General features: G+C 36.4%; 1 protein-coding gene across 30 annotated transcripts in view; it reads left to right on the top strand.

Annotated features, from left to right (window-relative positions):
• FOXP2 (forkhead box P2) overlaps positions 1 to 25000 on the top strand; it is a 536717-nt gene that overhangs the window by 383452 nt on the left and 128265 nt on the right. Inside the window, exon 2 of one of the 30 annotated variants that reach the window (XM_055084902.1) lies at positions 2947 to 3004. The exons of 28 other annotated variants lie outside the window; for them this stretch is intronic. The gene's annotated coding sequence lies outside the window, so the exon portion shown is untranslated. Of the gene's footprint in view, positions 1 to 2946; positions 3005 to 25000 lie in introns of those variants that run through there. One more of the 30 variants, XM_055084901.1, reaches the window with a different exon arrangement.

Here is a 25000-nt window from a genome sequence, read left to right as displayed (position 1 = left end):
ATAAAACATTATTCAAAATGTTTATCACTTCTGTTGAAAGATAAGCAATGCTTTCTTTTTTGAATCATGTGTTATGTACACGTCTAATAAGGCAAGCTTAGTTTTTTTAAAAAAAAGTCAGCATCTTTCTTATTGCTTTATTTTAACAAGACAATCTTGAAAAAAAATTTTTTATGGCCTAGCTGTCTGTTTTCATTTTCAGGTGTACTCTCAGATGCTAGTAACTAAGTCTTACATGGTGCCGGGCCTACTGAAGCTTAGTTTGTGTAACAGAATTATTGGCTACTGATCTACACAATCCAGAAGCTACTCATTACCTAAAAACTGAATTAAATGCATAGTCCCTAGGCAAATATGAGATGAGAATGTATATTCTTGGGAACAAACCCATTTTTGTGGGGTGGGTGGGAAGAAGGGGTCCTGGGGATAGGGGATGTGACGTACCGATGTCTGCCATGATTGCAAATGAAAGTTATATTGAATCAGCCTAAGTTTAAGATTCATTTTAATTTTTTTCTCTTTTAAAATGAATTTCACATTCTTTGTTTTAACTAGTCAGTAATTCTGTAGTGACAAACTTTCCTCACTATCATATCCCTCCCCAAGTAATTACAAGTGATAATGGTGGTTGGAGTATTTCCACTGAATTATCTGATTCCATGAGAGCCTCTCCATACATTTACATGACAGAGAGAAATTTACATAGAATTCACAGATAGCAAATGAAATGTTTATCCTCACTATGGCTTCAGGCTGGGAATTTTGCTTTCTTGTTGGTATAGCAAAGGAGATTTAGATGCTGGCAGCATAAGCCAAAGGTAGGAAAGAGTTTATTGTTTCAGATATCTGAAAAACACTGTATATTGTCCTAATTCTATTTTTATCATATCTCTTGACAAAATAGACAAAATAATAAGTTGTTCCTCTCCAAAGCTAAGTCCAGTAGAAGTTTCTTTACTGTTGGTTACCAGGGTATCTCTGGAAAGAATGGCTGGGCTTTAGCTTTTCTACTTTCCTTTTTTGTTGTATTGGAAGGCAAAAATGTGATACTTCATTCAACTAAAATATACATAATTTTTCTTGGAAAACACACACACATATAATGTGGAAATATTCATGATTCTAAAATAAGAAATTGTTGCTCACGTACCAAATGTTGTTTATATAAAAGTTTGAGCAGAACTCCTCAATTTTGTTATTTTATCACCTAAGGGTGATTAATAGTACTACTAATACCTTTTAACAATTTCAGTTGCTAACCATTACCACAAACTTCCATTGTGTCACTTATATTTAGTGTTTTATGACTCATATTATTATGAATACATATCCATTGTACATATTATAAAACTGTAGCATTTTATTATTACTTTGTAATTTTAGTGGGCTCTAATGCCAAAATGTCATAGGAATGAAAAGTTGGTTGGTTTTTATGAATAAGAATTTAGAAATAATGAATGAAGATTTATTTGTTCACCAAAATATACACTGCAATTAATATGAGTCTACAGTTTTAGTGTTTCATAGTACTTGATAAGCTTAGCAACTGGAAACATGCTGGGATTGTACTGAAAATCTAATAAAAACCTGATAGCATTTTATACTAGCTTACACATGTTGTCAAAGGGGGATATTAGGTAATGCTTATCTTTGCATCTGCAAATACTATTTAACATGAGTTGCACTATTTGCCACTTATGTTAAAGAAAAGGGTAGAATATCTTTGTTAAAAATTTTAACCATTTAATATGAAAGTAACACTTAACTTCTATGATTCTCTCACAGCCGACTTCTTTTTCTACTTACCTAAGAGTTTAACCAACCTTTCATAATAGAGTTGGTGTAGATTATCTTTTTGAATTAAAAAAAGATAATTGAAAATGTTTCAAAAGCTATACTTGCAAGGCAAAGTATTTGGTGTTCATAATAGACCATGGTGGCTTGTACTTTATCAGGCATAACATATTTTTAGAAGACCAAAAGAGATACTATGTGGTTTTCATTTTAAAATATGGTTTTGATGGAGAACTATTTTATAATATTTGAAAGAAAATACAGATTTTCTTAAAAATCTGTTTTAATGGCTCAAGTCACAAGAACAATATTCGGTTGCTTTGTTATATTCAACTGAATTTCTTTTAAATGTTTAAAAGTGGTGGCCAGATTTGAGGTGTGACATGGTAGAGAGAATATTTCTAGCAGACTAGTATTTATCTTTTCAGGTATTTTTCATTTACACTTTTTCAGGTTCTTGTACTACAGATAGCTTAGATAGTAGCATATCTAGTGCAAAATGGAAAGAAGAAAATCACGTCTGACAAGCTTGAGTACCGATTGTAGTAGTGATTTCACTTTCATGTATAGATATCTGAATATATGTCTTTGAAACTTGTTTACATATTCTGTTCATTACATGAAACACCAATTGAATAGGTCCAATCGGTAGGTACATTGATTAATGACATATTGATTAATGACAATATATAAAGATTGTGATGCAAATGGGAGCTGATATTAAACTAAGCATTACTAGATGTTCCTTCTTTACGTTCTTACTATGTATCCCAGAAAAACATAACCTAATAATAACAGCTGAAGACAGCCTCTCATTTTAGTTTGTTTTATTTATCTGTATCTACTCCTGGCACTTCTAGACTTGATATACCCATAGCGTTCCGTAATGAGAAAAGTTAGCCAAAGAGAATATGTAATGCTTTTAATTTCATGAAACTAATTTCCAGATTATTAAAAAGAGTAAATTCACACACACATATGTACACACACACACACAAATGCATTTGCATATACATACATGCACACTTCCATAATCTGTAAATTTAAAACTTTTTGTAAAATACATTATCAATTTTCTAGCCTATGACAAATCTACTTAATTTAGTTTAGGTATGAAAATTGGTCGCATTATTGTTCTTGTTACATTTACAGCCATGAGACAGACTTGTGGTTCTTCAACAGCTGTGCAGAGCAGAGACGTAAATTTAAGGTAAATGCCATTGCTTTGCTATCTTAGATGAATATTAGTATATAGCGTTGTAATCACTTCCTTCGTTGTAGGTTAATATCTTATATAAGGTTCTCTTTTCCAATAGGTAATTAATTTTTTTTTAAATAATTCTGTTTTAAATAGTTCAAGAATGGAATAGTAAAAAGCGAAAGTGAATTAAACCTAGGGGTCTTATTCTGACTCTGCCACAAACTAGTTATATAAGCTTGAGGAAGTCACTCAACATCTTTAAAATAAAGACATTGGGATACCTGATGGACAAAATATAATCTTCTGTGGTTAAAAATTTATTTTACTTTTTTTTTTTGAACTAAGTGATAGGCATCTTAATGTTTCAGGAAAAGCTGTATCTTGGATGTTAGCTTATGCATTAAGGATTATGTTTGTCTATTCATTTGTTTTCAGTTACAAAGCACTTTATTAACATACCATAGCCAAAAATAATGCTTTGGAATCAAAATATCAAATCCCATATGTTTGAAAACCATGGTGCAAGTATCATTTTATATAACATCTAAGGAAGTTTTGTTTAATGCCTTGAAATAATTTTATAAATTGCTTTTAGGGAAAATCTATGCTACACAAGGAGTTATTTTACCATGTGTTTACTTAACAAACTACATTAAAATCTGTTGTGATATAATACAATTTAACAAATTTCTACCATCTTCTACTTCACTCCAAATTGTTAAAATTAGCATTGCCCAACAAAACAAGAAATTCTGCAGTAAACTAATCAGCATTTCTAAAATTTCATGTTCCAGGGAAAAAAATAAAGTATAAAACGTATAAATAATGAAATATTTATCCTGGGTTAAAATACTAACTCTGTGGGTAATAGAATTGGACACTGATAAATATGTTTTAGGAAATTATTAAAATCCATTCATGCAGTGGTAAAGAATGAAATGAATATTTCCTTTTCAACATTAATATTTGATTTCTAGTTATAAGAATTAGAGAGAAACTAAAACACATTTTGTTCCAAATACTGAAAGCAACATAAGCAAGAAATTTGCAATATGGGTTTGAGTAGGGCAATCTACTGTGATGCAGAAAACTTAGAAAGAATTTTTAAAAGCTGTTTTTTGCTATCTATATTTTCTGTATATCAGAAAAATAAGCAGTATTATACTTTTATATCATAAATTTAAAAAAGAGCTTAATTTAAAAACTACTAAAAAGGACAGACTATGCCTTGTGTAGTCCTCATTTTCCCATTCCAGTAAAGAACATTTCTTAAAAGGCAGCGTGAAATAGACAGTCTTGTAGGAATGTTGCAGAATAAAATCATTCTTAAAATATTATGATGTTGCCACCTGTAGCCAGCTGCACAGGGCTGACACCCTGTGGAGGAGGAGGGTCTGGGACATCCAGTCCATCGCTGCTAAGTGTGCTTGTGTGGAAAACTTGTGAACGATCTACTCATGGCATGGAGGACAAAGAACATATGTTTTGGGGTCTGAAGCCTATCTTTGCCCTCAATTAGTAGGGCCTTGGGTAGAGTAACTTGATCTCTTGAAGCCTGTTTCCTTATCTCTAAAATAGGAATAAGGATACCCACCTTGCCAGATTGTTGTGAAGACTAAAAAGAATACTATATAAAGTGACTAGCATAAATTCTTGCATTTATAATGATTAATAAATAATTTCTGTTACACTCAGCTCCAGGAAATTTATAATTAATCCAAGGTTATGATAAATATTCTATAATATGTTACCTTCTACTTGGTCATAATTGTCACTATTCACTATTCACTATGATATGAAGTGTGCCTAATTTATGAGAAAGCAACAGTGAGTGTTTTAGGTACTACTAGAGTATGTCCCCCTGTTATAGGCCTCCACACCATGTATATGTCACACTTGCCACATATAAACTTACAATGTTTGTCTTCCCTGCTAGACTGTGAGCTCTACAACAGCAGGGATCATGCATGTCCTACTCATCTTCCAGTGCCTAACACAGTGCCTGGTGAATAATAGAGCTCAGTAAATACCTGCTGGAACAATGAATGAGGGGGAGATTGTGTTGAGTGGAGAGTGTGAGGAAGTTGGAGGGGGGAAAAGCTTCATTCATTCAGTGAAAACTGATTATTTATGTGTAATATCCTCAGGGACTTATGATTTGGTTGAGGAGATAGTAATACTTGCACACAAATATCAGGGCACAGTGGATGTGCTATGAGAATCAGAAAAGCAGAAAGTGCTATAAGTATTTTACCTTATTTTACTGAGTATAGTTGACTTACAATATCCTATTAGTTTCAGATGTGCAACATAGTAATTTGATTTTTTTAATAGATTACACACCATACAAAGTTATTTTATAAAGTATTGACAATATTCACTGTGCTGTGCATTACATGCTTGTAACTTACTTATTTTATAACTGGTGGTTTGTACCTCTTAATCCCAGTCACTTCTTTTACCCTTTGTCCTACCCCTCTCCCCTCTGGTAACCACTAGTTTGTTCTCTGTATCTGTGAGTCTGTTTCTGTTGTGTTACATTTATCTGTTTTGTTTTTTAGATTTCACATGTAAGTGAAAATATACAGTACTTGTCTTTCTCTTCTGACTTATTTCACTACGTGTAATACCCTCCAGGTCCATCCATGTTGTCACAAATGGCAGAATTTCATTCTCTTCATGGCTAATATAATCACATCTTCTTGATCTGTTCATCTGTCAGTGGACACTTCGGTTGTTTCCATAGCTTGGCTACTATAAATAATGCTGCTATGAACATTGTGGTGCATATAACCTTTTGAATTCATGTTTTCTTTTTTTTTTTTTTTGGATAAATACCCAGGAATGGAATTGCTGAATTGTGTGGTAGTTCTATTTTTAATTTTTTGAGGAGCCTCCATCCTGTTCTCCATAGTGGCTGCCCTGATTTACATTCCCACTGACAGTGTATGAGGATTGCCTTTTCTCCACATCCTCACCAACACTTACTATTTCTTGTCTTCTTGATAACCATTCTGACAAGTGTTAAGATGATATCTCATTGTGGTTTTTTTTTTTTTTTTTTTTGTGGTATTTGGGCCTCCCTCTGCTGTGGCCTCTCCCGCCGCGGAGCACAGGCTCCGGACGCGCAGGCTCAAGGGCCCAGCCGCTCCGCGGCACGCGGGATCCTCCCAGACCGGGGCGCGAACCCGGTTCCCCTGCATCGGCAGGCGGACGCGCAACCACTGCGCCACCAGGGAAGCCCTCTCATTGTGGTTTTGATTTTCATTTTCCTGATGATTAGTGATGTTGAGGCTATACGCATTTTAAAAAGAAAATTATTAATTCAGGTTCAAGTGATCAGGGAAGGCTTTGTGGAGAGGTAGCATTTATGTTAGGCTTAAAGAAAGGGCATTTGGTAGATAGGGGAAGTAAAGGACAATTTTTGATGGAGACATTTTCAAAAGATGTCATCAAAGATGTAGAGATGGGAAATGGTGAGGTCTGGTTAGGCAAGAGTAAGTAGTTTGTTTTGACCAGCATAGAGATGTCACACTAAAAGAATAATGAATGTATTGGAGGGCTAGAAGTATACATAGCCAATTGTATACAGCCTGAAATGTCAAGCTAATGAGTCTGTACTTTATGATTTAGGCAGCAGAGGTTGTTAAAGGTTTTTGATGAGGAAGTGACGCAATGAAAGCAGTGTATTGTGGAGATCTAGTCACCAGTGGTGCATCTGGAGGATGCTTTGGGGGAAGGGAGTTGTGGGAGATCTGGAATAAGGTAATCTTTAAAAAATTATTGAGGCTGGCATTTCATGAATTGAGCTTTAGGAATGTTGAGTTTGAGGTGATGGCATGAAAGTAAATGGAAATAGCAAGCTTTTAGAAAATTAGAGTTTGGCAGAGAGGTCAGAGTTAGAGACAAATATTTGTGAAGTAATCCAGAAGTGATGGATGAATCCACAAAAGTGGAGCAGATTTCTGAGAAGGATAATCTAAAGAGGAGCTCACTAACATTTTTTAAAGCAAGAGGGAAAAGAAGCAGAAGAAATGAAAGAGGGGAGAAGAAGAATCAAATTAGCTTTTACTCTATTTAATAAGGTCAAGGAAAGGGAGAGTTTTTAAAACACAGAGCTTGTCAACCACATCAAATAGTGACCAAGAGGATGAGCATTTTCATACACGCACTGTTGAACTGCAACACTGATAATTTCTAACCCTCCTCTTTTTATATCATTTGCTAGTAACTCAAGATGTGCAATACTAATATTATCAGTAATGAATGGAAAAAACCTTACTTTAATATAAACGTTAAATAGAAGGTAGATAATAAATGTACTTTTACTTCCCTGATTGCTGTGTTTCCAATCATATAAGCAAATGTATATTGCATATATAATACTGAGTTCCCATAAATTAAATCTGGGAGAAAACTGCTTTCTAGGAGGTCACGTTTTCTCTTTTCTTAGCTACCCAAGCACTTGCCTCTTTCCGTAATCCATTAGGATTTTAAGTATATATTCCCTTGACTTCTCTTCCTTAACTACAGTAAGAAGAAGAAAGAAATAGAACATTAATATTGTTAAGGGAGCTCTCCATAGGATTTAAGACTTAGGCTGTGAATTTTACCTTAAGATGTTTGGAGGTGTTGTACAAGCTAAATTGAATGGCAAAGTGAAGAACAGTGTCAGTACATGATTAAAAACAAAAAGTGAAATTATTTTGAAACTCACATTTAAGATTCATTGTGTTTCCTCTGTGGATTCTATTCATATCTATAATCCTGCATTCTCCATTTCTACTTGGTTTTCTTAAAATTTCTCTGCTACCTTCACTTTTTCCACTGTAGTTTTTCTTCCTTTGCTATTCCGTTCTTTCCTCTCATCATGTAATCTTGTCCATTTAACTTAATCTCTGTCCCTTCAGGCCCCGTATTGAGAAAAGAATAACTTTAAGTGCCTTAATTATTTAATTTTATCTTGAACCTAAAAGGTATTCTAGCATATCATTTTACTAACAAAATAGTAAAACTATGTGACTTCTTAAAATCCAGTATCCAATATTTTAGTTCTTATCTTGCCCCAAGAATAGTTTCTTTTATGCTATTTTAAATTGTAGTTTTAGTTTGAAAGCAGCTTTACCCTGATATCTCAGATACTTAGGAGGACCTGAAGCATTTCATGTAGTGCGAGAAATCTGTCACTGATGACATGTATAGGTGGCTCTTTCAAAGTCAACCATCAGAATGGTTTTATCCTTCCTTCCTTAAATCCTTTTGCCAGACTTCCCAGAAAACTTATTAAGAAATTCAAACTAGAATTACTTGGGATGGTTGTATTAAATGGCCAGTTTTTCTAAACACATCTTAGGGTGTGCGTGATAATTTTAATAACAGTGAATTTGGAAGCACGGCATTTGAAATGATCAAACAAATGTGTAATGAATTGTTCTTTCAAAAATATTTGTCACTGTACCTTAATATGAAAAGCATATAAGCTCATTATAAGAATCTAATATGATTTTTAAGTTAAATTATGGTTGGTCACTAAGTTATTTTTCCCAAAGGCACTTAATAAATGTCAATAAATTGCTACAGTATAGTAGGTATTTTAAGATGAAAATTATGTTCTCTGATTAGATGAGGATGAAACCACTCATGAGAACTAATTATAGTAGACCCTTGACATTCACAGGGTATGCAGCCTGAGATCTTCATGAACCCTCAAATTCAAGAAATTCCCAGTTCAAAAACACGAGAGGTCTGTGCAGTCTTTCTTCCAAAGACTGTCCTTACTCCGAATCAAATTACCATCGTCACGTGCAGACTGTAACACAAGTTAACTTTCCAACTTTCAGTAAAATTTACCTCTTGATTAATGTCAGTTTTTTTTAATGAAACAGGTTTTTTTCACATCACAGGTTTTTCTACATCAGTGAGAACAGGTAGAGGACAGCAAAGCTATATTTATGAAGGAAGGATCCACAGGAGTGGAGGAGTTAGTTTGTGTGTGTGGGAGTCAGCAATCTAAAGACTAGATCAGCCCCCCAGCATGCTTGATTTAGTTTCATGGCTTGACAAATTCCACAGGTGTAATGTCTTGGAACTTTGGTGTAATTGGAAAATAATCAGACCGATCCTCAACATCTGTGAATTTTAGGATCTTGCAATCTAGCATCAATGAGGAAAATCTAAAGTGAACAAACAAGTTCCCCGTACTTTCTCTGCTGATATTTTATTTGAAGAATTGAGAGAGGCACTCAATATTAATGTTAATATTTTCATCCTTCTTACTTGCAAATATCCAATAACATCAGTAGATAATCTGGGCTACTCCTTCACAGTAAAAGTTGCCTGGGACGTTTTTGAAAGGCATGGGGGAAGGCTGTGTCTTGGGTATGAAGAGACCCCATAGAAGTGCAGTAATGAGTAGAGTCTTTATTTTAGTAACCATTGACTGTCGACTGGTTTGGCCCCGACATTCTGAGCTTGGTATTTTATCCCTCAAATTAGGGAGCCTCTGTTTAGATTCAGTTCACAGTTGAAGGTCTTGAATCACATCGGGCTTGGCTAAAAGTATTTGGTGGTTATTTTAAAAGAAAGGATTTGTTTGATCATGCCGATTTTTATAGTTCTATCATCATAAGCATAAAACCTACAGGACCTAGTAGTTAAGCATCTTGATAACACAAAACAAACAGACAATTCCTCTGCATAGTATATAAATTCTTAACACTTCTAATGCTAACACTTGCATTGCTGTAAAAGCTTCCACTTTGATATCTTCTACTGCTAGAGCTACTGCACATTCTCAGGTGACAAACCAAGGAACGCATTGAACATTATGATGTGCTGACATGAGGAAAATTTGTTGTCTCACAGAAAAACGAGTAAATTCTTCAAGAAAAGGTCCTTGTAAAATCAAACAAAAAACCTCAAAGGAGAAAATCATTCTCTCTATTCCACCTTCTTCCCATAGAACCAAGCATGTAATAGACATTTTTGTTTTATAAACTTATTTATTTATTTATTATTATTTTTTTGGCTCTGTTGGGTCATTGTTGCTGTGCACGGGCTTTCTCTAGTTGCGGCGAGCGGGGGCTACTCTTCATTCCGGTGCGCAGGCTTCTCATTGCCGTGGCTTCTCCTGTTGCAGAGCGTGGGCTCTAGGCACGTGAGCTTCAGTAGTTGTGGTGCACGGGCTTAGTTGCTCTGCGGCATGTGGGATCTTCCTGGGCCAGAGATCGAAGCTGTGTCCCCTGCATTAGCAGGCAGATTCTTAACCACTGAGCCACCCAGCAGGGAAAGCCCTAGACATTTAAAACATATTCATTAGTGATTAAAATACGTTTAGAGCTTTAGCTTCTCAAAAATGTGGGCATCGTTTAAACTTTTTCTTTTATTCCAGGAGAATTTATTTCCCTTAATCAATAACCATCACCACTCCCCTACATAGTCTTAGAGTTCACTTAGGCTAATGGTAGTTTTTAAATCTAAGAAATTACTTGCAAATCTTTTAAAAATGGAGAATCTTGGGTTCATCCAAGAATACTGAGTTAAAATTTGAGGGGATGGGATCTTAGAAACTCAAAATATTTCAAACTCTCCCAGGAGATTCTAATGCAGCTGGTCTATAGAGTAGTATGTAGGAACCCTGCAACTCTTCTGCAACAGGAAAGTGGTTCCTTGTAATAAAAAGTACTGAGTCTGAGTTCTTATTAATATACTGTCATTTTTCCTCTCAGGGACTCAGTTTTCCAACCTACACAATTAAATGGCTGTAAACTAGTGATATCTCGGTTTCCTTCCAGACTCAGCAGTCTTTTAATCTCAGTCCTGTGTTTTGTTTTGTTTGTTTGTTTTTTATATATGTCTTTAAATCTGAGCTAACTAAAAAGGTCCCTGAGCGGGTTTCTTGAGATACCTCTCTCTGTTCATTCTTTCCAGGGGCATTTCCAACAACATTGTGAGAATTTTATTTTTACTCTCCTTAGTTCTCATGTAAAATTATAAGATCTTATCTTTGACTTTTAAAAAAATAATATCTGCTTTCTAAAGTCCTCAGTATATATCCGCTATGCCCAATTGGCCTTCCTTTAGATATTAGAAACCTTAAGGAAAAAAAACTCATTGTCTTCAAAGATAGCTGTCCCATGCAGTGGTCCTGCACGCTGATCTCATTGTCCGCCACCCAGTTTTTACATATTATATGAGCAGCAGTGTCAAACTACTTATGGTTCCTCCAAAATTGCTTCATGTCTCCATACAGGTGACTTTGCCCTTCTCTTTTGTCAATATGCCCTTCTCTGCCTTTCCATCTGGAAAACTTCTGTGAAGCTTTTAAATCATCACTGTCAGGTACTCCATGAAGCCTCCTTTGAAACCCTCACCTGCCACACACACACAGTGTAGAATTAATTATTCCTATCTATGTGTTATTTCTATGTCTTAGGTATACTTCTGTTCTTGCATGTATCACACTGAATCATATTTACTGTAAGTTCCTTGAAGGCCAGGACTGTCTCATTCATCTTCACATTTCCAGTGTCTGATACATAGTATGTTTATTTTTTAAAATTAATTAATTTATTTACTTTTGGCCGCGCCGGGTCTTCATTGCTGCACGCGGGCTTCCTCTAGTTGTGGCGCGCGGGGGCTCCTCTTCGTTGCGGTACGCGGGCTTCTCATTGTGGTAGCTTCTCTTGTTGCGGAGCACAGGCTCTAGGCACGTGGGCTCAGTAGTTGTGGTGCACGCGCTTAGTTGCTCCGCGGCATGTGGGATCTTCCCGGACCAGGGCTCGAACCCATGTCCCCTGCATTGGCAGGCGGGTTCTCAACCACTGCGCCACCAGGGAAGCCCCACGGTACATTTTGCATACATGCGTGGAGTCCATAGACAAGTGCTAGTCTATAGCCCTATCACATTCCTCCTTTCTCCTAGGCTCGAGGTGTGTTTTTTTCAGTTGCCTACTGGGGCATCTCAACCCAGATCAGCTTGTCTCAGACTGAAATTATTTATCTCTTCCCACACTTGTTTTTGTTAACTTTTCTGAATTCTGTTCTACAGTCTCCAGCTGTAAACCCTTTTAATTTGATTGGGCCATATTCCTCTGCCATAATGTGAAAATCACTCTGTTTTTCAACCTCTCAGCATGGCACAAAAGGCTATAAATTAGCATACACCTGTTACTTTATAACCATGATTTAATCCTCACTGTTTACTGAACATGCTGTTTATTCATTTATTCATTCATTCACAAATGTTTGTAGTTCACTTCTTATATACTAGGCACTCTGCATGGCATCATGAACTATTAGAAGTTCGACACCTATTTGCCTTTGTTCCTGTTTCTCCATCTGTTTAGAATGTCAGCCCCACACCCTCTCATCTGGTTGCCAAACCTTTACACACCCCTCAAGATCATACTCCCTTGAGTCTTCTGACTCTTCACAGAGAAATAATCCCTCACTCATGTATATTTTCAGAACCTGTACCATACTTTTTTATTATTCTACATGTATTAGTTACAAAGGTAGATTATACCATATTTTATTAAAGTTATTTGACTACTTCTCTAGCTCAGTCTCAGACTCAAGCCCTTTGAGGACAGAGATTATATTTTATTTCTAACATAATGCTTGGCATGTGGTAGATGCTAAATAAATCTTTGCAGGATTGAATTGAACTGGGCACATTGAATTGCTGTTTCTTTGTCAGAATAAGTTCAAGGTACCACTTCTTTCAACCTGATGAGACAAGTATGAAGGTATGATATTTATCAGCTTCTCTGTATTTCGTAGAAAGAAACTTGTAAGCAGACATGAATATCATTAGAAGACCAGATTCAGGCTGCATTGCTCACCCTGCTCTCACATTACTAACACATCTTGTCTATTCTCTAGTTAGGCAGTCTGTTTATGAATAATACTTCAATTGATTCCTTTTCCTGGGTAGATAACATGTAATATACTTATTTAACAATAACAATGAACTCTTTCTCCTTTTATCTTTACCTAAATATTTTCTTTCCTGATTCTATCTTCTGGTTTTTGAATTGTATATACAGATAAATATTTTGCTTTCAATAAGCCCTTTACTCCTTAGTTAGTCTGTTTCTTTTGAACAAGGTATACTGCTTCATAATTCTGTCCTAGTCATGCTTCTAACCCCACTAAATATCAATGATACTTTTACTAGGGTACTGGAAGTAAGAAATCTGCTCAATAAAATGATACTGGAAATGTACAGGACACAGATGAAATATGAGGATTTCTCAAATATTATCAGGGAACTATACGTTCTACGTGATTTATTGGTATATAGTTTTTATGAGTTAATTATATCTATTGCTTTAGTCATGGGGATTTTGGATATTTTGACTAAAACACTGTCTAAATTTACTGTGGAGTTTATCAACTGCTCTGTTCAGGAATATAGATTTATTTTTCCTGCGAAAGATGAACTCCATAGACAGGAAGTCCAGATTTGGCTGGTACAGCTGCTCAAGGATGGTGCAAAAGACCAATGTTTCTTTCAGCCTCTTGTTCTGCCCCTGTATAGCCTCTGTCTTCATGGTCACAAGAGAGCTGCCCCTTCTCCAGGTATCATGTTCATGTTCCAGGTAGAAAGAAGGGGAAGGCAAAATACAAATAAATGCAAGTCAGCTGAATAACAAGTTTTCCCAGAAGCCCCAAAGAATAGCTTCTCTTTCCATTTCATTGGCCTGAACAGTATCACATGAACACTCATTGCTTCATCTGAGTCTGTGAAGCTGATTATATTCAACCAGGCCTTTCGTCAAATTGAACAAAGTTTGGGTTCTTTGGTAGAGAAGAAGAGAAGGATGAATTTTGAGATAGGCATCTTAACAGTGTCTGCCAACAACAATTTAACATAGCTGTTAGTACCTCATGGGGCCTAAGAAATCTGTGAAAAGAGATTTTGTTTAAATTAAAAAACAAACCCTTGTGTTGAGGGCTGACTGACTTTCAATAGATTGCAATAAGGGAGCTTCTCTGCTATGTAGGAAACCCCAAGGAAAGAGATTTTATGACTTGAGATACTTTAGTGACAAGAAATTTTGTTTTTTGGTAAAATTTCTTCTAGTTAAATTTAGAAAGACATAAATCTGGGCATTAATGTGATGAAAGGTCAGTTAGTTATAGGACTTTATTCTAAGTTTTAATATTTTTAATTATAACTAAAATGTTATTAAAGACTCCATATATTTTGAGTACTAGGTAAAGCACAATACAAAGTAAGCTAAGCAGAGGTAATTCTTTCCCTCCAGGAAAGTGCTACCGAAGCTTGGCAGCACTGGTGAGGTACCCCAACTGAACATACATAGGCAGTGGAACAAACACTGGAAAGTTTAAATAAATGAAGCATATGCATATTTTGTAAGTACAGAAGCAAGTGTTTTTGAAGGATAGTGAAAAAAATAGTCATAGAAGGTAAAATTTAAACAAGTTAAGGTCAGAAATTTTTTTTTTCACTTGGCTATTACATATTGCTGGAAACTTTAAGAAAGTTCTCACTTTTCTTCCAGCTATAGTAAAGATAAGAGACGTATTCCATACTTTTTCTATATTTCCTGCAGTAATCTATATTGTAAGAAACTACACTAGAAAAATAGGTACTACCAAGGAAACGCTTCTTGCTCTCCCTCGCCTCCATCCCTACCGACCCACATGAGTTCCTGCTGCGTTCTAAGTGCCAGGTACCTTGCCCATGATTGGTCATTTTATCTCCATGTAAACCCCAGAATTGGTCGGTACTATCCCTATTTTACCTGTGAGGATCAGAGAGCCAAAAGGGTTCGGTAGCTTTCCCAAGGAGCCAGGGCAGAATGTCAGATGTGTCTTGTTACCAGAACATTTTTTTTCCACCATCCTTTATATTTGAAATGAATGAATCATTTCTTCAGGAATTCTCAACTTCAGGATAGGCAGGAGGACAGAACAGGCAGACATTCCTCATTCTGTGAAGGCTGCCTGTCTGGCGGAAGGCTCACCATTCTGGGGAGTAAGAATGGGAGGTCCCTGTGCTGTGTGTGATTCTGCCCAACCAAACCAGGATTATTCTTGTGAGTGATTGTCCTCACTTCATCCAGGGCTCCATGAGAATAAGAATTAATCACTGGTTTGCATCTGAGATACTGTAAATGCATAATGATTTTTAACAATCTCACCTTCTCTAATAGGTCCTGCATGCTTTCTGGTAATTATCCATAATGAAATTAAAATGAAGTAGAGTCCATCCTCTTCTTAAAGTGTGTGATTTATGGAATTAGTGCAATTGGATTTTATCTTGCAAACAAAAGAAATAGTATAATGAACTTTTCTTCAGAGAAATACATCATAAATTTAGGAAGCAAAGAAAGTAAGCCAAATAATCCTATTATTTTTGTTCTCTGTAGTAAAATTGTGAATGTTTAAAGATGTCTAGCTATTTTTTTATCAGCTCTACCTGTATGTGGTTTCTTTTAATTTTATTTCTAATATTCATTTGCAATAGGCATTTTGCATATCATTAGACAAGGAAGATCAGACTCTAATGCCTTGTCAGTTCAGGCAGGTATATGGTGGACTAGGTGCAAGGTAGGAGTAGGAAATAGATTGTACTTGACAGCTCATTTACCCTCTGAAGAAGTATTCATTTCTCTCCCTCTCTAAATCTCTATGTCTCCCCCTCTCTCCATCTCCCCTTCTCTCTTTCTCTCTTTTCCTTTCCCCCTCCCTTCCTCTCATATTCTGGCTTTGAGGCCCCACTTTGCAACCCCTTCTTTAAACACTAGAACATTGAAATCCATCTATGAAATACAGAGACGCATATACATAAGGTAAACAAGACTCAGTACTTTCTGGTTAGTGATTCCGGAGTCTTTGTGGACACCAGAACTTGTTGGAAGCAGTGTGCATGAGATATCAAGTTTCTGATGAAGGACTGTTAAATGGGTTATTCAGTGCTAAGATGTAACTTGCCATCACTAAAGGGTCAAAATAGCATTGATTAACAGTGTCATACCAAATACAAATTGCTTTAAAAGAAACATCTGTTCTGGGACTAATTGATAGTGAGGACTAGTTCTTAAGAACTACATCAGAAACGAGTACTTAAGCAATCGATGCAGTTATGGTATTTGGCATTCCATTCAAGAATTTCCAGCACTGCTGGACTAGAGCACAGGTTAGTTAATATATTTTATTCCCCGTCCCCCGACCTTTTTGCTTGCTATTCTATTCAAGGAGATATTTATTTAATAAAAAGAGAGTTCAGGAATAATGTAGAAATAAATTGAAAAGTCTACTTTATACAATTTCATATGAAACAAATAATTATCATGCTCCAGTGGAAAAGCTACAAGCTAAAAACAAAATAGCAGTAAGATTTCGAAACTGGTTTACAGTATTTCCATGTATTAGAATTTACATCCTCAGTCAATCAATCCATCAAAGAAACATGACTAAATGCCCTCAGTGTATTAGATACTTTGCTAAGCAGACATCAGGTACCATAGGGGATTCAAAGATGTTCCTATCCTCAGAGAGTTGGCAATCTGGCTAGATAAAAAATTCAAGATAATAACCATTCTTCTAAGCCATTTTAAACAAAAACTCAGTGGTTTAAGGTTAAAAATAAAAAACCTCCTTGACAGTTATGGCTTTTTATGGAATAAATTGCCTTTTTTTTCCCCCCGCTAAGTGTTTAGTGAATCAGCCATCACTTATAAACTGAGCAGAGTAAGGTTTTCTTCATTTTTTGTGCCTCCTGAGGCTTTGTTTGTGGTTCTTTAAAATTTGTTTAGGACCGAGTTCCAGAGTCTAAGGGATATTGAAGTGTGGAAACGAGTCTAAGGATAACAAGTAATGTGATAGAGATGGTTAAAGGGAAAATGGGAGAGCCGATCACAAAGGGAGTTTACCCAGATTGAAAAGAAGAAAAGGGAGAAAAAATATTTTAATAATTTCTTCACATTCAAAAGAAATTATCATGCTGAGGGTAGTAGGCATTTATTTTTTTGCATTACTGAGACTAAGGTAAGAATAGAAATTCTGTTTTAGTAAGACTAATCAGAGTACTTATATGCCGAATCCTCATGTCAGTGAAGGTTTTTAAGAGTTAACATGTTTGATGAAAAACATTTATAGCCACCGTTCTAAGTCCTGTTTTCAGTTTGCAAATAGCCTCATTTTGAGTGATTATTAAAGCAATGTGTGCTTACAAAACTAATTCAGAAACATAGAAGAATATGAAGGACTCAAATTCACCCAAATTCCAACCTCCCGGTGATCTTATTAACACTTATCTATGTGCTTACCAGCATTTGTGTGTGCATACACATGACATCGTCATGCCCATCTAGAAATGAATGTACTTTTATATTTTGTAGTTTCTTATTAAACATAAGAATCATTTGCATCCAGTCGTTGGCGTACAGCTTGGTTTAGGACCATGGAAAAGCACGAGCCTGTTTGTAAATGACCTGTTGTTGCTCGGTTCATGCTTTGTTGTAAAGGTAAGAGGCCAGACTCTGCTATATGGGGGACTCTGGGTTCCAGGACTGACTCCAGCACTCAGTACTGTATGACTCTGGGGAAGGCAGGGCAGTGGAGCCTCATTTTCCGCTTCTGTCAACTGAGGGGATTTGACTCGTCTCTAGCTCTAAAAATTTATTATCCTAATGCTTTGCTTTTAGCAAAAGTATAGCAGCTTTATAGCAGCTTATATTTACAGAAAAATCAGCCTTCTTTATTACATGTCAGAAAGCTTTTTTTTTTTTAAAGGGCTTCAAATGCTTGGCTTTTTTTAAATTTATTTATTTATTTATTTATTTATTTATTTATTTAGTAGTTGTGGCTCACGGGCCTAGTTGCTCCGCGGCATGTGGGATCTTCCCAGACCAGGGCTCGAACCCGTGTCTCCTGCATTAGCAGGCAGATTCTCAACCACTGCGCCACCAGGGAAGCCCTCAGAAAGCTTTTAACTTTGATAACGAGTTAGATTTCGCCTTTATAGCACAGACAGAAAGAAACAAGATTATTTTAAAATTTGGAAATTTATGACTCATTTACTGAAGTTAAAATATTCTGATAACTCAGAGAAAAAGTGAAATTTGTTGTTAGAATATTATACAATGTGCATATTCATCACACACAAATATAGTTTTCATCCCATTATGTTCTACATGCCCCCCCATGACATGCCGGCTTATCTGTTTAGAGTACTTTTCTGTGTGCTCAATTGTATATGTAAGGTTTCTAATGAAGAAAAATAAAAGAAGGAATATTTAGAAATATAATTATGTAGAGGTCACAACTGTGGAAATTGCTTCTCTCACAATCACTATAACTTGGCTTTATTGCCTAAATTATATAGTAATAAAAATTATTTGTATGCTCCTAGAGTAACTAGTCTTGGTTCTTAGTAAGAATTTGCAATCTATTTATCTAAATAGAAAACAATTCTGTTATTATAGTCACCTTTGAAACAGTGTTTTCTAGTACATTTGAAGCCATGCGTTGAAATACTTCAGATACTGTGAAATAAAAAAAAACTTTAAACTATTTCATTAGTAAAAATGTTTGCTACAATTTATTTATCATAATAGCTATTATTCATTCAAATCAATCTCCAGGAGTTATGGGAAGGAATGTAGAGCTGGGGTCAGGATGCCTGGACCATAACACTGTTACAGTGTTGTGAGAACTTGGGCAAATCATGTTAAGTCCTCTGACTCTCTGTTTTCTCTTATATGGTGAGAATTGCTAAATAATGTGCATGAAAATGTAATAGAAATGTAAGCTACAATTAATTTCTTTAGTATTTTTTCCTTCTAATAGAATGAAAACACTTACAAAAGTAAAATTCTGAATGAAATAGTGAACTAAGAATTCAGCCAGTCAGTGTTGACCTCTTCAGAGGTCAACAGCATATAAATACACAGATCAGTTTTGTTGATGGCTCCCGTTCATTACTGTGCATGCTCTCCTTCATTTTTCAGGAAATAAATAACATCTTTAGAGAGCTCTAACTTCATTTTCCATTCATAATAGAAGATTAGAGAGAGACAGTTTTGTTGACAGATTACATGGGTGTCTTATATTCCACCAGTTGGAATCTAGTGAATGATTTAAACACACAAAGTACAAGAATATGTATTAGTAATAAACTGACTTCCTTTCTGATGGCACTGAGCATGTGAATACCCACAGACACAGGTGGATCCTTTAAAGGATGAAAGTAAATTTCTGCTTGTTAAACTCTGATGTATTCTTGTTAAAACATAAATGGAACCCAGTTTTGAAAAGGTGTTCCAAAAGATGCCATAATTATCTGAGCTGCAGATACATCTCCAGATGATCTGCAGACTTGACGTGATTCTCCATGAATGCATTTGCTCTTAGTTATATATGAGGATTATATTCCTTACTGAAGTTTTCTAGTTATATTTTTATTGTTCTTTTTAATCCTTTTCCATGTAAATACATATTATTGAAGAAAAATAACTCCAGAGATAAAAATCAGTACTATCATAAGTTAGTAACAGAGGAGGCCAAAAATGTAAGGGATAGAATTATTTGGTATTATACTTTTTCCACTAATTAATAGTAACCAAATAAATATTACGGCTTCCACAAAACTTTTACCATTTTTTAAAGTCAGGAAACATTTTAAAAATAAAATATCTTCAAAAAATAACATGCATGCATTATTGTTTGGAACATGCAGGTACCCATTGAGATTAGTATGATGTGATTTGTCCTGCAGCTGCTTCAAATTAAGAACAGGTGTGGGAGACAGATTATGCAAATACTCATATTAATGTAATTATCAAATTGGTGTGTTTACCATTGTGCTTTTAAAGAGTAGACTGTACTATTTTAAATGTAAATTAGCTTCATTCTTGAGAGCAGCTATTGGGTAATGGAAACTTGGTCCTGGCTTAGAAATGAATAATTTCTAATAGACAATAACACAGTTCGAAAATCTGACATTTTCTTTCCCAGTAAACTCTTTCACACATAAAAAATGACAATTCTGTATTATTTCTAGTACATATATAGTCAAGGAGGTTTGTGTAAGTTTGAGTTCATTTTGGCACGAGGCTACTATTTTCTTTTTAATTGTGGTACATAGTGATTACTCTGATAGCTTTTGATCTCCTTCTATCTTTTCTAATTCAGAACTCATCTCAGCTTTCCATCTTTATGGATCTAAACGCTCAAGAAATATATTCTTTGGAGAAATTGCATTATATTTAATTTAACAGTAATCTTACCTCATAGAATCTAGTTACCTTCCATTGTATTTTAATATTTGAAATGTTTAAACACTAATTTTGGTATTTTTAACCATGTTTTATGAATACAGAGCAGGCTTTTACTGCTAGTTCATTCACGTATCTGTGTGAGGATTTTATACGTGCCCAATGTCATGATACACACACAGCTCTGCCCCAAAAAGGGCTTTATCTTAGTCCCTAGCTGGTCTCCTGTGCCTCTTAGTGACAAGTTTGTTGGCCATTATATCTGAATATAATGTGGGTGACTAGGCCAGCGAAAAGGAAGGCTGAGGTGTCAACCAGAGATGTTAGAGAGATCACATTTCTTCGGTTCCCATCCTTTTTCAGTGCCTCTTTTTCTCTTACAAAAGAAAGGTCCTAAAGCATTTATGATTTTATTTTCACTTGACATATATTCAGGCTTACTTTTTATACCTGGTAATGTATTTCTGCTTTCTCATTTCACAGAATAAGAAACTGAGCCTTAGAAAGGTTAAATTACATTATCTAAGGTCATGTAGCTGGTGGTTTGAGCTGGGATGTGAATTCAGATCAGTCTGATTCCAATTCCTGCACCTCTTACCTTGCCATTGATCACTGATAACATGCATCCCTTAATGGCTGTTTAAAATGTCTCAGATTTTTTGTTTTTACAAAACATGATCAAAATAAGGGGGTTGACAAATATGAAAACTACCTTTTCTTGAATGTCTTTGTTGTTTTGAATCCAGATCACTTTGTGGTTAAGATAAAGCAGTGGTGATGAAGGGAAGGGATTGGAGGGAAGCGGGGGGCCTGTCCCATGAAAGCAGCCTCCATCACCACTACCACTAGAAGATTCTACTGGAGTGACTCTGTCTTCCTTTATTCTTTTCTCTCCTATACCTCATCATCCCCAGCTGTTGGGAAGCACTATTAAGCAGGCAGTGGGTCTTGGTGATGAAGTTAGATATTCACCCACGAATGTGGGGAATTGTCTTTTGAGACGGAAAAAAAAAAAGTGAGTGGCAGTCCTGAACCTCTACTGGAGGTTTTCTTGGTGTCATGAGAGTTTTAACATCAATGGTAAGAGATTTTCTGTTGGAAAGAGTGCTGTTTTTTTAATAATTGGTCCTCTTCCTTCAGGTTGCCTCTCTACCTCACATCATGATCAGGAGGGGGGAAAGGGTTGATGGGGAGAGAATGATAATCAGAGGTGCCAACCAGATGAGCTTCTGTAAGTGCAGCTTGCAGTCTCTATTCCTCATTAAAGAGTCTATCATTTATCATTATTGGCAAGAAAAGGAGCTGCCACTGAGACCAACAGTGGATAAAAAGTAGCTGATCCAAGGGCTGCTGCTGCTTCCCCTGCAGGGATCAGAAAAGGAACTGCCACATCCTTCAGGCCCCTCATAAATTCCTAGGGGTGACCATGATCTGAAGTGTTCCCCCCTAAGGAGTAAAGCATACAGTAAAAGAGGTGCTGGTACTTTCTGAATTTGAACAAATGAAAGTATGATACAGTGTTCTGTTTGATACATAACAGACATAGCAGTGGCTCCTCATGCTTCGTTCATTGATTCAAGTCCTAGTCCAAAAATGCATTCTCATGGGAAGGATCACCAAAAGGTAGTATAGGTCTTGCCCAATCCACAAACTCCAAGGACATCTAGGGTTAGTGCCTCTGTGAAGGTACAGTGCCCTACATAAGCAAAGCAGTGAATGCTTCCTTGTTGTACCCTCACTGCTTTTGATATTTCTGACAAAGTTGGTGGCAGAGGCATTTCAGAAGTACTTTGAATAGGAGTTTCTTACTTCTACTTTGATGCTTAAAAGTATATTGCTGCAAGACCATCAGCTAAAGTGAGATTTCTACTAACAAAAAAAATTAATAACTTTATAGATATTTTGTATTGCCTTTTGAAGAAAAACCCTAAACCAAGTTGAAAGCTATACAGCATATCTAATCTATTACTTTCTGTTTTATTCCCCGTATTATTATTTTAACTTGTTTTGTAGTCATTTTACTTTTTCAGCAATTGAAATTAATACATGAAATGCAGTTTTTACATTGAGCAAGAAAAAGCTTTTGCTTTAAAAAATGCCAAGTCCCTATCCTGAATCCCTGGGCTCTAACCCTATGTCCATACGTTCCTGGACAATGGCTCAAGGTAAAAAACAAAGATTTATTCTGTGCTCAGTGTCTGATTTGAAATATTCAGAATATAAACTTACTCAGAGATTGGAAGCTGGTTTAATACATGTGCCAGCCATCCTGAAAGGCATTTCAGTAGGCTCTGTACCCTGGCATTTGTTTTAGAAATAATTGCATGCAAATGTAGTTTAACATCTGTACTATGTCTCTTAATCCTAACCAGGCATTTTCCATTAGATGTACTCTGAAAATCACATTAAGAAAAATATATCATCTGTGAAATTGTATTCTGAATGCCCCAAATAGCAAAGAAAGGGGCAGTATCCAGTTAAATCTAATGTGAAGCATTCCTTTTTTCTCCTGAATCCCAAATTTTAAAATGTTTATTTCATTTCTCTTAGTGCTGCACTATAAAATTGAAATGAGATTTTCTGTTTTCCAAATTTTTCCATTTAGCTTACCACAAAACTTTCTTGAAGTTGAAACTATACTGCTATGTAAAATTTCCTTAATTTTTGCTTGGTAATACAAAATGTGAGTTAGTTTATGTTGGTACCTTTATGGGAATACAATTCAGATAAGTTACATTTTAGTACATTGTATCTTGCAAACAGAATTTTCCAAGTGGAATTTTGTTACTGAACTGACTTTAAACAGACTATAATTTATTCGTGTACTTAAAAAATTAGGGAAAGAATATTAAGGAATAAAACATATGCAAAGTCCTAGGAAAGCAACTGACTGGAAGGAAGAGGAAGGGGAGTTCCTGGGAAAAAAAGTTATTTCTTGCCATCATTGAGATTTAAAAGAATATCTTGTGCTCTTCTGCATTGGTCACAGTTACTACTTCAAGATTGTAGTAATATGACTCTAAATACCTAAGAAATATGTTCATGTATTTGACCCTTCATTTAATCCTCCAAGAGAAAGTCAGGTGGTGTACACATGTAATTATGAGAAATTTGAAGCACCTAAAGGCCACTTTGCTTTCTATGATATGCACTTGAAGATCTGGCTTCTGACTCTGTCTCCATCCCTGCCACCCTGTCTTGCCTAGCACTCTTTTCTCTGACCTTGCTGGACTATCAGTGTTTCTCTGAATGATGCAGGGGCTCCTATATCTTCAAGCCTTCATAACGGCTGCTTCTTTGGTCTTGAATGCTTTCCACCTACACCCACCTCACACGCATTTGTATACTAATGTCCATTTATTATCACCTAGTCTAAAATACTTTGCTATCCACTCTCTGCCATGTAAGTACTAAGTACCCTTCCTCTATACTCCCATAGAACCCTGCGCATCTATCTGTCATAGCACTTATTATGATACCCTTCACTAGTAGTTTGTCTTCCCAATTTGTCTCTAATCTCTTTGGGTTAGGGACTCCTACTGAACCCTGCATCCCCATTCTTAACCTAGTAAGTAGTTTTGCATAGTATCCTGCAGAAGTGAGAGAGAACCCCACCCAAACTTTAGTTTAGATGTCATAGCTGAAGACACTCAACACACCAAGAGAATTTGAGAGAAATTTGATTACTCACATGGGAGACGCCGGGGGAGAACCAATGGGGCACAAGCAGGTCCAGGCTGGCTTGGGATAGTAGAGGGTGTAGGCTGGGTCTGTATTATGGCTATGGGGCGATCTGGGGAAAAGATCCCTTGAACAAGTGTTTTAAATTTCCCTCCGGTGGCAAAGGTGGAGGTGCATGCACAAGTTTTCTGTCCAGATGTGGAGCCATAGGGGAAAGAGAGGTTGAGGCCTAAAAAGTCAACAGTCAAATGAGAAATGGAGTCAGACCCTTTACTGTAAGTGACAACTAGATGGTCATTAAATCTTTGGTGAATAAAATACTGAACGAACTACAGTCAGTCAGTAGCTCCCCATCATCAACAGGTAGCTTCAAGCACCTACATGTCCTGTACACCATCCACTTCTTAATGCTTTCTCATTCAATAAGGAAAGTTGTTTTACCCGGGCCTGTTTCTTACCTTCTACTACCTCACCTAACCTCCTTAAGGCAACAAGAGACATCTGTATTTTCTTTTGACTACAGCAAAAAAAGAGCAGAAAACTAAGGACTATTACTCTTTTTTTTTTTTTTTTTTTTTTTTGCGGTACGTGGGCCTCTCCCGTTGCAGAGCGCAGGCTCCAGACACGCAGGCTCTGCGGCCATGGCTCACGGGCCCAGCCGCTCCGCGGCATGTGGGATCTTCCCGGACCGGGGGACGAACCCGTGTCCCCTGCATCGGCAGGCGGATCCTCAACCACTGCGCCACCAGGGAAGCCCAGGACTATGACTCTTATGTGAGCATAAGCTACTTCTGCCTAGCGCCAGTATGCCCAGAGGAAAATCCTATGCATAGAATCCATCTTCTCTATCTATTAAGTCATGACTGTATAACTTAAAATGCTGTCTTCCATTATGCAGATGATCATGAGAAATCCAGCTCCCTGTTTTGTTTTGTTTTTTAAGAGCTTGGGCTTCCCTGATGGCTCAGTGGTTGAGAGTCCGCCTGCCGATGCAGGGGACACGGGTTCGTGCCCCGGTCCGGGAAGCTCCCACATGCCGCGGAGCGGCTGGGCCCGTGAGCCATGGCCGCTG

This window comes from Physeter macrocephalus, chromosome 5 (genome assembly GCF_002837175.3).
Source record: "Physeter macrocephalus isolate SW-GA chromosome 5, ASM283717v5, whole genome shotgun sequence".
NCBI classification, from domain to species: domain Eukaryota; kingdom Metazoa; phylum Chordata; class Mammalia; order Artiodactyla; family Physeteridae; genus Physeter; species Physeter macrocephalus.
Note: the sequence above shows the minus strand (reverse complement) of the source record. Positions and strands in the feature narration are given on the sequence as shown.